Source organism: Tenrec ecaudatus, chromosome 3 (genome assembly GCF_050624435.1).
Source record: "Tenrec ecaudatus isolate mTenEca1 chromosome 3, mTenEca1.hap1, whole genome shotgun sequence".
Classification (NCBI taxonomy): domain Eukaryota; kingdom Metazoa; phylum Chordata; class Mammalia; order Afrosoricida; family Tenrecidae; genus Tenrec; species Tenrec ecaudatus.
This window is the reverse complement of record NC_134532.1, coordinates 17,421,564-17,436,823: the sequence shown is the minus strand read 5'-3', so window position 1 is coordinate 17,436,823 and position 15,260 is coordinate 17,421,564.

Genomic DNA, 15,260 nt, shown 5'->3' with positions numbered 1-15,260 from the left:
TGACAGGAAAAGTACCAAAAATATAATGAAGCATTTCAAAATATGCTTATTTGTCTTTTTTAATTGACAGAAGCTCAGGCTTTGCTTCTGATCCTTTGCAAGGCAACATCGGAATGGTGTAGGATCATTATATGGATGCCTCCTCTTCATTTCAGAGAAGGCTGAGTTGGGACAAGCAACTGCAGGGCGTATCTCCCAAAGGAAGCACAGAACTGCATGCTGAGATGTTCATGGTAAAATGTGACTCAGCATGCTCAGTGCAGAGTATAGGAGAGATGCCACATTGTGAAAAAAAAAGTGGCCTGCAAAATTCTTAAGGATGAGATATGAAAAGAGTGACCCAAGAGGGAAAAAAAGCACATTATGGTGTGGCAAGAGGCAGGGGGCAGGGCTGTGTCAGGTTGCTGTGAATCAGAACTAGATTCCGCAAAGTACAGGAATGAGCACTTCATTGTTTTCTGTGTCCTTCACCTTAGGACCTGCAATCAGGGAAGGTGTTACTGTTAGGATTCTTCCAGTGCCTCTCATGTTGAAAGTCAACGTGGTAAGACTGTGAGGAGGAATAAATGTAGGGAGAAGGGAACATGAATATCCAGGGGTGAGGAGGAACCCGTTGTTCTTGGAGTAGATCAGAGAGGCAGCAGGTTTGTGAATGGTGAGGCGGGGACACGAGTGGAGTGCTAGAAACTGTGATAGGGGAGGGAAGTCAGTCTTGGAGAGGTATGCTATCACAACACTGCTTGGGGAAACTGCAGTCTGGTTCATGACTCCTGGGGACCAAGTGGTCCTGTGACCAAAAAGATGCACTCCACCCAAGCCAAGCATTTTTAATGACTTCCTATGCATGCTAAATTTGCACATGGAAAATGGAAGACCAGAATGGAATTGACACATTTGAATTTTGATGTTGGTTAAAAATATTTAAAGTGCCATGTCCTAAAAAAAGAATCCATAAACTCATCTTCAAAGAAGTACAGCCAGAATTCTTTTCAGAGGAAAGCATGGTGAGGCTTTTGGACATGTTATCTGACAGACTTGTCTCTGCAGCAGGCCCTCATGCTTTGTAAAGTGGAGAGGCAGCGAAAGGAGGAAGACCCTTGAGAAGATGATGGACACAGTGGCTCCAACAACAAGAACAATTTTGAGGATGGCACAGGCTCGGGCAGTGTTTCATTCTCTACACAGGGTGGAGATGAGTCCGAACTGATGGACAACTTCTAACAACAGCAGCAATATTGCCGTGGGTTTGTGGGTGAAGGTTCTGATCGATTTCTGTGCCCAGAAAGAGTGTCTATCATATGAGAACTCTCTGTAAAAGGTCCTGATGCCCTTGGGATGCCCAAATTTCTGTGTTCTTCAAGAAGCTGTCTTTTGGTGAATGGGGGACACGTGTCAATGAACAACCAGGACAGACAGCAAGGGCTCTTGCTGCTCTCATACCTTCCCCTGCAAACTCATCCTGTCCTGAGCCAGAAGAGGAACTTGTGGACACTGGGTCAGCCCATGGTACAGAGCAGCTTTGACTGAGGACATTTCTCTCTAGAAGAAGGCACAAACCCAGCTGTAGGAGCTGGATGCTGCAGCCTGTGAGAAACCTCTGGGTTGCAGGTGGAGGCAACAGCAACATCTGCCAACACCTGGTAAGTTACTGGGAAGATAGTAGAGAGAGAAATTTATTCAAAAGGATCTAGAAGAACAGATTCCAGAACTTTCTTTTCCTGGTTCATTCAAACTTAATGATGAAATGTGTTACCAAATACAATAAAGCACATTTTAAAACTGCAATTATTTACTTTTGAAAAATGTACATTTTCCCTCGAGATTTTATGTACCAACATATTGAATGGATATCATCTTAGTTCATATCAGTTCTTCATAGATTCCTATCAACTGGGCAATCATGTAATCAGGATCATTAACTCTGCTTCACTGGCTACTTGAAATGTTGACTTGGAAGGCTTGCAAAAGAGGTTCTGGAAGATTATAATGTCGCCGAATCCATGGGAAAGTGCCCTTGGAATGACACTGCCTGGAGTGACTCGAGTTATTTGAAGAGAACTTTATAAAGTTGCCACGAAGGAACCAAACTGTTTATTGGGAAGATGGAGGGATGAGGTCAAATTTACATCAAAGATTGCTGGTGGTGCAACGGGTCAAACATGGGCGTGGTAACTATATGTGTTTGTGGTTCAAATCTGTCAGCTGCTCCTAAAGAGAACAGTGTATCATTTTGCTTCTTTTGGAAACACCCTTTCAGAGAAGCAGGGAAGCACTGCTCTCCCATCCACTGGTTTGAGACAGAAATGACTTCATGGCAGCGGATCAGTGGGAGGGAATGGACTTCAGACCAGTTTCTGCATGTTTAATACAATGGCAGAGATGTAAACTCATTAATTTATTTTTAATTTTACCAGTAAAGATAATAGAAAGACATACCTATATAATCTCCCCCAAACCATTACCTCCCAGCCTTTCCTGATTTTCCCTTGCTTTATAATGGCACATATTAATCATCAAACACCAATATTGATACACTGTTATGAATTAAAATCTATGATTTGTTTGGATTTCCTTAAATCTTACATAAGGTACTATCCCTGCCATAGGATTCCATACAAGACATCATATTACATTTAGTCATCATGCCCCTTTAGCTTGCTCTCTATTGTGAAAAATTCTGAGAAATTCCTTTCTATTTTTAAAATTGTCTTGACAGCTCTGACGGTGTTTGTCAGGTTTTATTTTGTGTTTTTTTTGTTTGTTGTTGTTGTTGATTTGTTTTGGAGAATAGCCTGATTGGAAACTGTCTATGTTATTGTGACAGTATATACACCGTCACAAACTTATCAGTGTTAATTTGACCTTGATCACCTGACTGAGGAAGGGTTTGTCAGAGTTCTGCATTATGAGAATGCTCAATGATGCCCCAACTAAGAAGTACACTATTGAAGAAGCCAGGTTTTATTTTATTATACATAATAATAATAATATGATAGATATCATATAATTCGACAGTTAAAACATTCAGCAGAGTTGTACAATTGCTATGACGGTTTCCAAACATTCTTTTCGTGCATGGCCTCCTTGACATTGTCTCCCCTTTACCCCCCTCCACCATTGTACCCCCTCCTCCTGAAACCCTATTCTCCTTGCTGTCTCTATGGGTTCATCAATCATAGGATGCATATAACAAAAAATGGAAAAACATATAACACAAATTCAAGAAGGTGACCTCCAATGACATAACACCTCTGAGATACATTCTAATATGGACAAGCACAAACCAAAGCAAATACCACGAACCAAAAATAAAGAAAATGTAGGACACCAGATAAGGGTCAGCCTCATCAGTAGAGCAGGCGGAATCTACTGACAATGTTGTAACTGTTCAAGCCAGATTGACGTTTTTGATCCTTTATACTCATCTCTCCAAAGCTCTCTGTTAGATAACCACTTTTCTCCATGCCTCAATTGTAGATGGAGGGACTTCTCCAGAGACTTATTTCCTATGAAGTCCGACAAATGAATCTTGGGCTACCACTCTCAACCATCACAATTTAGTCTTTGATACTAGATCCTCCTTCAACTTCAGATTAAATGGTTTACCATCCTTCAGTGATGATGGTGTGCTTCCTCCATGTAGGCTTAGTTGACATCTCACTTAGAGGGCCGCTTGTTTGGAAACAATCCTTTAAGACCCCATATGTGAAGAAAACAGATTAGAAAGTTTTGTTTTTGTTTGTTAGCTTGTTTGAAATAGAAGTTATGAAGGCAGGATGGGGGCAGAGGGCTATGGGTCACTGTTTGTTCATAGAGGGAAAAAGAAGAGCAGAGCAGTGGGAAAACATAAGAACAGCAAGCAGAGCACAGAGCTGGTGTGATTTTTCTCCTAACACCAGCTCCGCGCACCTGGGTATGAGCTCTGACACTTGGGCTCTGGGCACAACCTTCAGCCTGAGCCTTTGTCAGACTGCAGGGTAGGCTGTGTCTGGGCTCACACTAACTTCCCCTCCCTGTGTTTCTTGCACAATAATGCACAGCTGTGTCCTCAGCAGTTAGTGAATTCACTTGCAGGGAGAATTGGTTCCTGGCTGTGTCCCTAGAGATGGAGTTGCTACTCTTGAAGGAAGAGCTGTAGTAAGTGTTACCACTAGCACAAATCTCCCCAGTCCACTGCAGCCCCTTCCCTGTGCACTGGCGGGTCCACTCCCAGCAGTAACCACTGGTGGTGTTGGAGAATCACAGACTGTGCAGGTGAGTGACAGGTTCTGTGAGGGCTTCACCAGTCCTGCCCCTGACTCCTGCAGCTGCACCTGGGACAGAACACCTGGGAACAAAGAAAACCACAGTGAGTTCCAGACAGACCTACCGTGCCTTGTTCTGATCTCTAAAATCAGGGACGATCTCACCTGGGGCTGCAGCCACCGGGAAGAGAAGGAGACACAGCCACAGCATGTTCTCCTCTTGGAGGATCTTGCGTTGCTCACAAACTCCAGTCCTCACTGAAAGCAGCACTGACCTGCCCAAGCTTAAAACTCTCCTCTCTCCATGGCCGAAAGAGTTTTTTGCAGGTGGGGGTTCGGAAGTGATACAAGAACATTGTGTAGAGAGGACTCTGTACATCAGCTGCCTTTGAATACAGTTGTTCCTGTGTTTCCCTGGTCCTGACAGAGAGGAAATTGAAGTGGACCACATGTAAGGAGAGGTGGAAATCCAGAGGAAATGATCACCTCCCAGCGCTTCCATTGCTTCTCCTCAAGTGCTGCTGGGGGTTGTCTAGAGGATGCAAATACTCAGTTGGGAACCACTACGGATTGTAGCGCACAGCCAATGACACTGTGAATGTCACACATGAGGAAGGAAGCCTTGCCCGGGAGAAATGGCCACTCTCCACTCAGATGCTCCTGCACTCCTGGGTTTGAGAAAAGTTTCCCCAGTGCGAGAGAGAGCTCTGTGTATCCCTGTGACCTAAGGACAACGTTCTTTCCTTGTATACAGAAGAGACTAACTTCCTAAACTCTTATGGATAGGACAATATCTTACTGTTCACTATTGAACATATCTAGGTTCTACTATCCATTGTAATAGCTGCAAAATTCATGGACAAGTTGTAATGCGGCAGGGACAACTCATTGCTCCAGAGACAACAGGCCTCAAAGGAAGCCCCTGACATTGCTAGCACACCCTCCACTAATATAACCTCACCTGCCTTTTTTAGCTGCTGTCCTCCACTGGCCTGCCAATCCCCAACAGCCTCCTGTGAGTGACCCATTTCCTGTGAAAGTCCTCAACACCCCAGGTGTGAAGGCTCATTTTCTGGATACAGACTCACTGCGACACATGTGGGTACAATAAAGTTCTTCCTTTTTGATATGACCCGTGGCAACTCCTTCAGAGCAACTCCAGTAAGAGTAGTGCCAGTGGAAACGTCACTGAGTTCTTTATGAGGACATGTAAAGTTCAGTCAAGTCGCTAATATATGCCGGAAGCGCATACCACTCTGTTATAAATATCAAACGGAAGGCATTCCGCTCAAGCACCTTGCGGCACCCAACTCCAGCAAGCCTCATCCGGGAGGCACTCGGCACCAGTTTCCAGGGTGAGTGAGCCCAAAGTTCTGAAGGAACCCCCAGAGACACTTGAGTCCATTAAGCAAGCCTCCTGCCCAAGAACAGTTATGTTAATTTACTCTGTGGATTGGGAAGTGCATCACGGTTCCACGCTCAGGCTCTGATGGAGTAGCTGTCATCTGGATCGGGGAGTCCACTGTGCAGGGATCATAGGACTGGAGAATTTCATCCATCCGTGACTCCTGTGGGCAATGCCATCCTTCCTCCTGCTTTTCATGTGGTTCATTTTATAGAAAGTGGGATCCTCTCTAGGGAATCCTATTCTGAATTACTCAGGTGAACCCCATCAATATTGCCCCCAAACCTTCCTAATAGACCCAAGCAGGGAAAGGTCATTTGTGGGAGTTAGAAACGTTGTCTGGAAGAGCCGCATTAAAGATTTTACTTGCCCTGAAAATGTAAAGAATTTCAAACATATTTTCCTAATGACAGCATCCAGGAACCCAGCTTTCTGTGTTACAAAGTGTGGAAAATGTATTTTGAAATTAATATATTTCCAAAGTAGGATAATTTTGATCCCGTCCTTCCAAATAAATGAATTATTAGTAAACACCAACTGCAATAAGAAATATGTTTTAAATAAAGTAACTTATTAAGAACAATTACATTGGGGACTGGATGATGTATTTTCTTGCACTGAGTAAGGTGGTGTGGCTGGCACCTGAGCATGGAGAATTATATGAAGTAGGGCAGGGAGTCAAATCGGGGTCAGAGGGAACTGTGGTCTAAGCTGTGAAGTGGGAACTTAATCCTGAGCACAGCTGCTTCCAGACCCGTACCGAGCAAGCCATGATAGCCACTTTAAACCATCTGCTCTGAAATTATAAAACAGTGATGACTGCTCAAGAAAGAATCCAAAGAAGTCTTCTAGAACCCAACTTACTTCAGTTACCAGGTAAACAAGTAAAAATCAAGCTTTCTGAAACTTTTAATCATTGACTGAAAGTTCCAGAAGACAAACTACAGGTTATTAGTGAAGTGACCAAAGTGTCTCATAAAGCCAGTTTGCTCACTGATGATAACAAAGACAACTGAGAACTTAGACCTGGCTTGACAGTGGCTCACAGTATCAATAAAATTCCTTTTGTCACACTTGCTATTTATGTATATTTTATTTCTTTGGGGAAAGTCTTGACCCTTGATCACTCAGATACAGGAAAACAGGGAAACTTTTTACCCACCGTCTTTTAGAACTCCATCAGGAACAAGACCTAGACAATTACCCTTGGAGAGACAATTGCTCTTGTCCCACTGAAGAGGAATATAAAGCCATGGTCCCACAAAAGACCAGTGGGTCCTTTAACGGGAGGACTCTTGCAATTGTTCTCTGATTACAAAGAAGACGTAAAGGCTCTATGTAATATACGTGGGCTCTTTTTCCAAATTAGGGATGATTATGCTAATGCACACTCCCAAAACTATAGTGAATACAAAAGCTTTTTGAAGATCTAACTGAAAGAAAACTCTCCTACAATTCATGCTATTTAGTCAAGGTCTGGAAGCACCCAGGTACAGAACATTTTGCACCAGAGAATCAAAAACATAGATGTTAAGAAATACTGAACCTCCCTGCCCTACTTCATACAATTCTCCACCCTCGGGTGCCAGCCACAGCACCTTACTCAGTGCAAGAAAATGTAGGTTCTTTTGAATAGATTCAGAATAATCTGAAAGAAGGGACTAGGAAAAGATAGTGGAACACACCCTGGCCCAGCAAGCCTTGAGGACAATATCCCCACTCACAGCAGCCAATCCACAGAGAGGACCCTATGGCAGGACCCACTATGTGATATAGCATCCCTTACTGACACATAGCTCTACAGGAGACAACACTGGAGACACAGTGTTAGAATTCGGCCCTATCTGACTCCACCACACCGAGGCAAAACACTAAGGGTATGCAACAGACCAGCAAGGGGACCAGAGCAACAAAGTCTGGAGGGAATACCAAAAATAGACTTTGGTGCTAGGGCATAGCACCCTATCAGACTTGACCAGAAAACACGCCTAAAGGGCAACAAACAGTCCTTGAACATAGATAGGCTTTTTTGTGGTAATTGTTTTTATTGTTATTGTTTTGTTTTCTTTTGTTGCTTTGTTTTCCTCTGTCTTGTTTTTGTGCCTGTCATTATCTCCGCAGGTCTGTCTAAATAAGATAGGCTAGATGAACAATCTGGAGAAGAAAACAACAGGACTGTCAATTCTGGGAGGACTTGGGAGAGGGGGAGGGGTGAAAAGGAAATGGTGTTAACAAACCCAGGAACAAGGGAAAAACAAGGGATCCAAATCGGTGGTGAGGAAGGTGTAGGAGGCCTGGTAGAGTGTGATCAAGGGTAATGTAACCGAGAGGAATTACTGAAACCCAAATGAAGGCTGAGCATGATAGTAGGACACAAGAAATGAAAAAAGGAAATAGATGAAAGAACTAGGAAGCAAATGGGCAGTTATAGAGTTCATGTACATATGTAAATATATTTATGAGAATGGGGAAACAGATCTATGTGCATATATTTATAGGTTAAAATTAAGGTAGCAGATGGACATTGGACCTCCACTCAAGTATTCCCTCAATGCAAGAATATTTTGTTCTATACTACTGGCATTTCATGATGTTCACCTTCCTGACTTGATCGCTGAAGACAAAGCAGGTGCATAAGCAAATGTGATGAAGAAAGCTGATGGATCCCTGTTATCAAAAGATACAGCATCTGGAGTCTTTAAAGCTTGAAGGTAAACAAGTGGCCATCTAGCTCAGAAGCAACAGCGGCCACATGGAAGAAGCACAACAGCCTGTGTGATCACAATGTGTCAAAGGGATCAGGTACCAGACATCAAAGAACAACAAATCCTATTATTCTTATTAAAAATCCTATTCAGATTGGGGACCCAAGACCCATCTGTAGGCAACTGGACATCCCCTTACAGAAGGATTCGGGGAGGACACAAGACAGTCAGGGTGCAATGTAGCAATGATAAAACATACGACTTTCCTCTAGTTGCTAAATGCTTCCTCTCCCCACCCCATGCACTGTCATGATCCCAATTCTGCCTTACAATTCTGGCTTGACGAGAGGATGTACACTGGTACAGATAGGAACTGGAAACACAGGGAATCCAGGACAGATGATCCCTTCAGGACCAGTGCTGAGAGTGGCGATACCTGGAGTTTGGGGGGAGGGTGGAGTGGAAAGTGAGGAACTGATTACAAGGATCTATATATAATCACCTCCCATGGGGATGGACAACAGAAAAGTGGGTGAAAGGAGACATTGGACAGTGTAAGATATGACAAAATAATAATAATTTACAAATTATCAAGGGTTCATGATAGTGGGGAGGGAGAGGGAAAATGAGGAGCTGATAACAAGGGCTCAAGCAGAAACCAACCGTTTTAAGAATGATGATGGCAACAAATGTACCAATATGCTTGACACAATGGATGTATGTATGGATTGTGATAAGAGTTGTATGAACCCCCAATAAAATGATTAAAAAAAAGAAGAAGTACAAAACCAAGGTCTTAACTTCGCTGGAGTATATGTCTTGAATGGCATTTAATCTCTATAAAGGTTAGCCTGGAACATTTAAAATAATTTAAAGACTTTTTGTGTTAAGGTGAATAAGTTCTCCCGGGAGCACAGATTTAAGATAATACTTGTTTTATTGCAGAGCATTCCATTATGATGTAGAGAGTAAACAAAATAAATTTCCTTCTCTTCCCTTTATGGTGGTTAGGGTAGCAGGAAAGTAGCCACAATTCAAATGCATCCAAACCTGACTCTAAGCATGTTGGGATGCTTTCTTGATGTACACTTACCCTTGATATTAAACTCTTGTCTTTCTCACCAAGAGCAGCTGGTGGGCTTGAACTGCCAACCTTTTGGGTGGAAGCCAAGTGTTTTACCCACTGTGCCATTGGGGAGTCTTTTTAAACTCTGTCTTATATACAGATGTTTAAGCACTCAGCTCACAGCATAAAAGGTGGCAATTCAGAAACTGCCAGTGACTCTAGCGAATAAATATTTGGGTGAGATCCTTCTTTAATAGTTACAGATAAAAAGATAGGCTGGATGAACTGTCTGAAGGAAAAATAACGGGACCGACAGTTCCGGGGGGACTTGGGAGAAGCGGAGGTGGGGGGTAAGGAAGTGGTGTTAACAAACCCAGGGACAAGGGAAAAACATGAGATCCAAATTGGTGGTGAGGGGGGAGTGACAGGCCTGGTAGGGAATGATCAAGGGTAAGGTAACATAAAGAAGAGGTATAGTTGTAACCCAGGTGGGGATGGAGCATGATAGTGGGGCAGGAGGAAAGTCAAGAGAAATAGAGAAAATATCTAGGAGGCAAAGGGCATTTATAGAGGTCTAGACAAAGACATGTGCATGCAAATATATATGAGGATGTGGAAATAGATCTGTGTCTATATTTATAGGTTTAGTATTAAGGTGATGGAAGGACCCTGGGCCTCTACTCAAGCACTCCTTCAATGCATGAAGACTTTCTTCTACTAAATTGACATTCTATGATGCTCACCCTCCCGACACAACTGCTGAAGCCAAAGCGGGTGAACAAGTAAATGTGGTGAAGAAAGCTGATGGTACCCAGCTATCAAAAGCGATAGTGTCTGGGGTCTTAAAGGCTTGAAGATAAACAAGCGGCCATCTAGCTCAGAAGCAACAAAGCCCACATGGAAGAACACGCCAGCCTGTGTGATCACATGGTCCTAAAGGGATCAGTTGTCAGGCATCAAAGAACAAAAATTCATATCATTGGCTTCACAGCTCCATGATATGATCACCGAGGACCAAGGGGTGCATAAGCAAATGTGGCAAAGAAAGTTGATGGTGACCGGCTCTTCAAAGAGATAGTGTCTGGGGTCTTAAAGACTTGAAAGTGAACAAGCGGCCATCTAGCTCAGAAACAACAAAGGCCACATGGAAGAAGCACACCAGACTGTGCGATCACAAGATGTCAAAGGGATCAGGTATAAGGCATCATCATTAAAAAAAATCTTACCATAGGGAATGAAGGGGGAAGTGCAGAGTGGAGACCTAAAGCCCATTTGTTGGCCACTGGAGATCCCCTTGCAGAGGGGTGTAGAGGAAGAGATGAATCAGTGGGGGTGCGATGTAGCACCGATGAAGAATACAGCTTTCCTCCAGTTCCTAAATACTTCCTCCCCCCAGTATCATGATCCGAATTCTACCTTGCAAGTCTGGATAGAGAAGAGGTTGTACACTGGTGCAAAAAGGAGCAGGAGGCACAGGGAATCCAGGGTGGATAAAACCTTCAGGAGCAGGGGTGTGAGAGCCGATACTGGGAGGGTAGAGGGAGAGTGGGTTGGAAAGGGGGAACCAATTACAAGGATCTACATGTGACCTCCTCCCTCGATGATGGACAACAGAAAAGGGGGTGAAGGGAGACGACGGATAGGGCAAGATATGACAAAATAATAATTTATAAATTATCAAGGGCTCATGAGGGAGGGGGGAGCAGGGAGGAAGGGGAAAAAAGAGGACTTGATGCAAAGGGCTTAAGTGGAGAGCAAATGCTTTGAAAATGATTAGGGCAAAGAATGTACAGGTATACTTTGTACAATTGATGTATATATATGTATGGATTGTGATAAGAGTCGTATGAGTCCCTAATAAAATGTTTAAAAAATAGTTTTAGATAAGTCCTCCTGAGCCAAAATTGTCTTATCATCTTTAATACCGTATATTTACATACACATATAGACTTATGTTGTTATATGTAATAAGTGTCATAAATATATAAAGATGAGTTGTTATATGTGATATATATAACTAATTGTGCACAATGAACACACAGTCTACACATACTTAAACCCTGCTCTTTAGTCCATTTGAAACTATAGTGACAAAGAATTACAGAGTGGAGTTCTACATAGGATTTCTTGAGGATGTTAATCTCTATAAACCTAGATCGCCTCATCTTAAATACGGAGATCAATTTTGTTCATTTCAACAGCACCATGATTTGCAGCCCAAACCTACTCACCTGGTGTAGTGGTGAAGGGGAAAATAGTCCTCTTTTCATCTTTAGTGTTATATCTGGCTTTTGCCCTATATCTTTCTAACTTGATATTCTAATCATAATCTATATTTGTTACTGTTGTAAAACTTCAAGGATTAATTTAATTGCCAATTTCTCTTTGAATACTGCTTGACAACTACAAGGTCATCAGTTCTAAATCACCATGTATCCCAAGGGAGAAACTTAAAGTGTTCTACTCCTCTAAAGAGTTATTGTCTCAGAAAAATACAGGTGATTTTTTACATGGACCTAAAGGTTTGACCTGAGTTATAATCTACTCAATTAAAGTGAATTTTGAGATAGAATAGGTACATCAAAAAAAACATGAAGAAGTGGAATATTCCCAGAAACCTTTCATGCCCATCTCATGCTAATGTAGATGAATATAAATGTATGTTTGTATACTATGCATATGTCGACACAGAAACATAAAGCTGGTGATATTAAGAATTTGATTGCTATCTGGAAGGAGAGTGGTTCTAACATAACGGCCACACACTATGAGAAATATGACATGATCATTCTTATAAAAAACAATATTTCTCACACATACCAGAGGGACTCGGCAGAATCCAGTCCAGGAGAGTTGCTTAGAGGGAAATTCAATGCCACTGGATTGCAGGAGGCACATCATAAAGATAAGTAGGCACAGATCCACGGGGTTTTGAGGGGCTGGGGGCTTTTGGTTTACCTCAGTGGAAGCCGGCTGGGGCTCGACACTCACCCAGCTGCTGTATCTCCCGGAGCCGGGACCATTTGGAGCCTGTAGCAGGGCTTGGTCTCAGCACAGCCACAGTTTTCACCTACCTGCTTCAGGGCAAGGACAGGACCCTTGCGGCTCAACTGGCAGGGATCCGGTTCCGATACATTGTTGCTTCTGTTTGCATCTCTGCTCTCTATTCCCACACAGTTTTAGAGGGCTGCGCAGGGGCTTTTTCACAGCACAGCCACAGCTTGCCACACCATGTTGTCTGAGCAGGGACTAAACCCAAACCCCCAAACATCCACAGGCAGGGAACAGGGATCAGGTACACTGCGGGGTCTGTTAACAACTCTGCTCTCTGTCCCCCCACTTCTCTGGGGGCTGCTCAACAGCTTTCTTGTGACTCTTCTTGGGGCTCAGCTGCGGACTGCCTCTGGGGCTTGGGGCAGGGAGTAAGCCTGTGCAGCTCCACAGGCAGGCAGTGGGACTCAGCTACATAGTTGCTTTTGCTTCCCTCACTTCCCTATACCCTTGCTTAGTCTATTCTCACTTCTTAATTTTTCTCCCCCTCCTATTCCTACCCTGCTCTCTCACACTCCATTGCTGACTTCCGGGCACTCCCATTGCCCTAGGGCATTTGCGCCTGGGCCACACCCAGCTAGGTGAGCTCCACCCTGCATAGATAGCCCAAGGCTAGGGAAAGGCCTGCTTGCTCTCCAGGGGATACTCCTCGGACTTCTCACCAGGGAGGTCCTTCAGGTGTACCTGGAGCCATTTGGCAGCTCAGGCAACACTTATCAACTGTCAAACAAATAGCAGTAACTTCAGCCCAGCCTCTGCAACACTGGGGCAGGCAGCTGACCTGCCATCTGGAGCACTTCCCTGATAGGGAAGCCACAGGAAGATAAAGTGGTAGGTTAATCCCATAGCAAAATCAGCTGTAGGCAGTTCAAAGAAGTATTCCTATAAGACTTTCAGAGAGAGATTAGAAAATGGCACCTGGTCCCTCTAAAACAACTCAATGCAAACAACCACAAGCCCCAACAACCTCAACGAAAACACAGGAGAAACAAAAGACAAAGGCAGGAGATATCCTGAACATAGCAACATACATAGAAGAAGCAGATATTGAGATGCCATCCAAAGAAACTCTCAGAATGCTGCTTGGAGCCATGCAGGATATGAGGGAAACAATACAGGAAAAGGATGAAATGCTACAGGAACTTAGCGAGGAGATAACGAAATACAATAGCAGAATCATGTTCCTTGAGAATCGATTGGAGGAATCAGAGAACCGCATCAGTGTCTTGGAGTACAGCCAAGCAGACTTTAATAAATGTGAACAAAAATCTAATAAGAGCATTAGATAAGCTGAAGAAAACCTAAGAGCTATGTATGATGCTATGAAGCAGAACAACATTAGAATTATTGGCCTACCGGAGGAAGACACAACAAAGAAGTCATCTGCAACAATGGCAAGAGAATTCTTGGAGGAAAACTTCCCCAGTCTAATGAATGAAAACCAGGCCACCATCCAGGAGGCTGAAAGAACACCAGCATGATGGGACCTCAAGAAGAAATCACCAAGGCACATAATAGTTAAACTATCCAACTTTGAGGGAAAGGGGAAAGTCATGAGAGCAGCTAGGGAAAAATAAGCAATCACATATAAAGGTTCCCACATAAGGATATGCTCAGACCTACCAGCAGAAACTATGAAAAAAAGGAGAGAGTGGAGTAGCATATTCCAAAAATTGAAGGAAAACAATGCAAATCCAAGAATACTCTACCCAGCCAAATTATCGATCAAGATCGATGGAGAAGTAAAAGTCTTCCCAGACAAGGAAAAACTAAAAAAATACGTTACAACAAACCCAGCCTTACAAAAGTTCCTCGCCGACTCAGTATAGGCAGAAGAACAACACTCACCAAGCACAAATGAGAGACCAACACATAGAACAACCTCACCCAGAGCACAACAAAGAGAAAACAGACCCCAAGATAGCAATGGCTAAAGGATGGATAGAAGTCAAGAATGATACACACACTAATGAGAAAGGAAAGTAGGAAAACTCCCAACACAAAAGGTGTAAAATGACATCACAGAGTCTGCACATGGAGATAATAACCCTGAATATCAATGGCCTGAACTCAGGCATTAAAAAACTGAGACTAACAGAATGGCTTTGAAAACACAACCCATCAATTTGCTGCCTACAGGAGACACATATCAAGGCTAAAGACAAAAATAGGCTGAAAATTAAAGGTTGGAGAAGGACCTACCAAGCAAACAGCAATACAAAAAAAGCAGGGATTGCAATCCTAATCTCGGATAAAATTGACCTCAAAGTGCAAATCATAAAAAGAGATAAGGAGGGACACGATATAATGCTCAAGGGAATCATAGACAATGAACCACCAAGCATTGTAAACATATATTCCCTGAATGAGAGACCAGCTCAATATGTCAACCAAACCCTCCAAAAGATTAAGAAAGAAATCACATCCTCGACAATTATAGTGGGTGACTTTAACACACCACTCACTGAGAAAGATAGATCACAGGGAAAGAATCTCAACAAGGAGACTAGAGAGCTAAACTCCATAATTGGACAATTTGACCTGATTGATATTTACAGAGCTTTTCATCCAAATATAAAAATTTTTTATTTATAGCTGATAAACTGAAACATGTTGTCAGCTACATTTCAGTCCACAATTTTAACTGGATACTTCAATCCCTATGCATTCACTGCTTATCACCTTCTCCCAAACCATTAACCCTTATACGTTAATGTGCTGAGTATCCTTCCAACACACTGATAACTAGTTAAAAAGCCACTCATACTCCAGAACTTCCACTAACACCC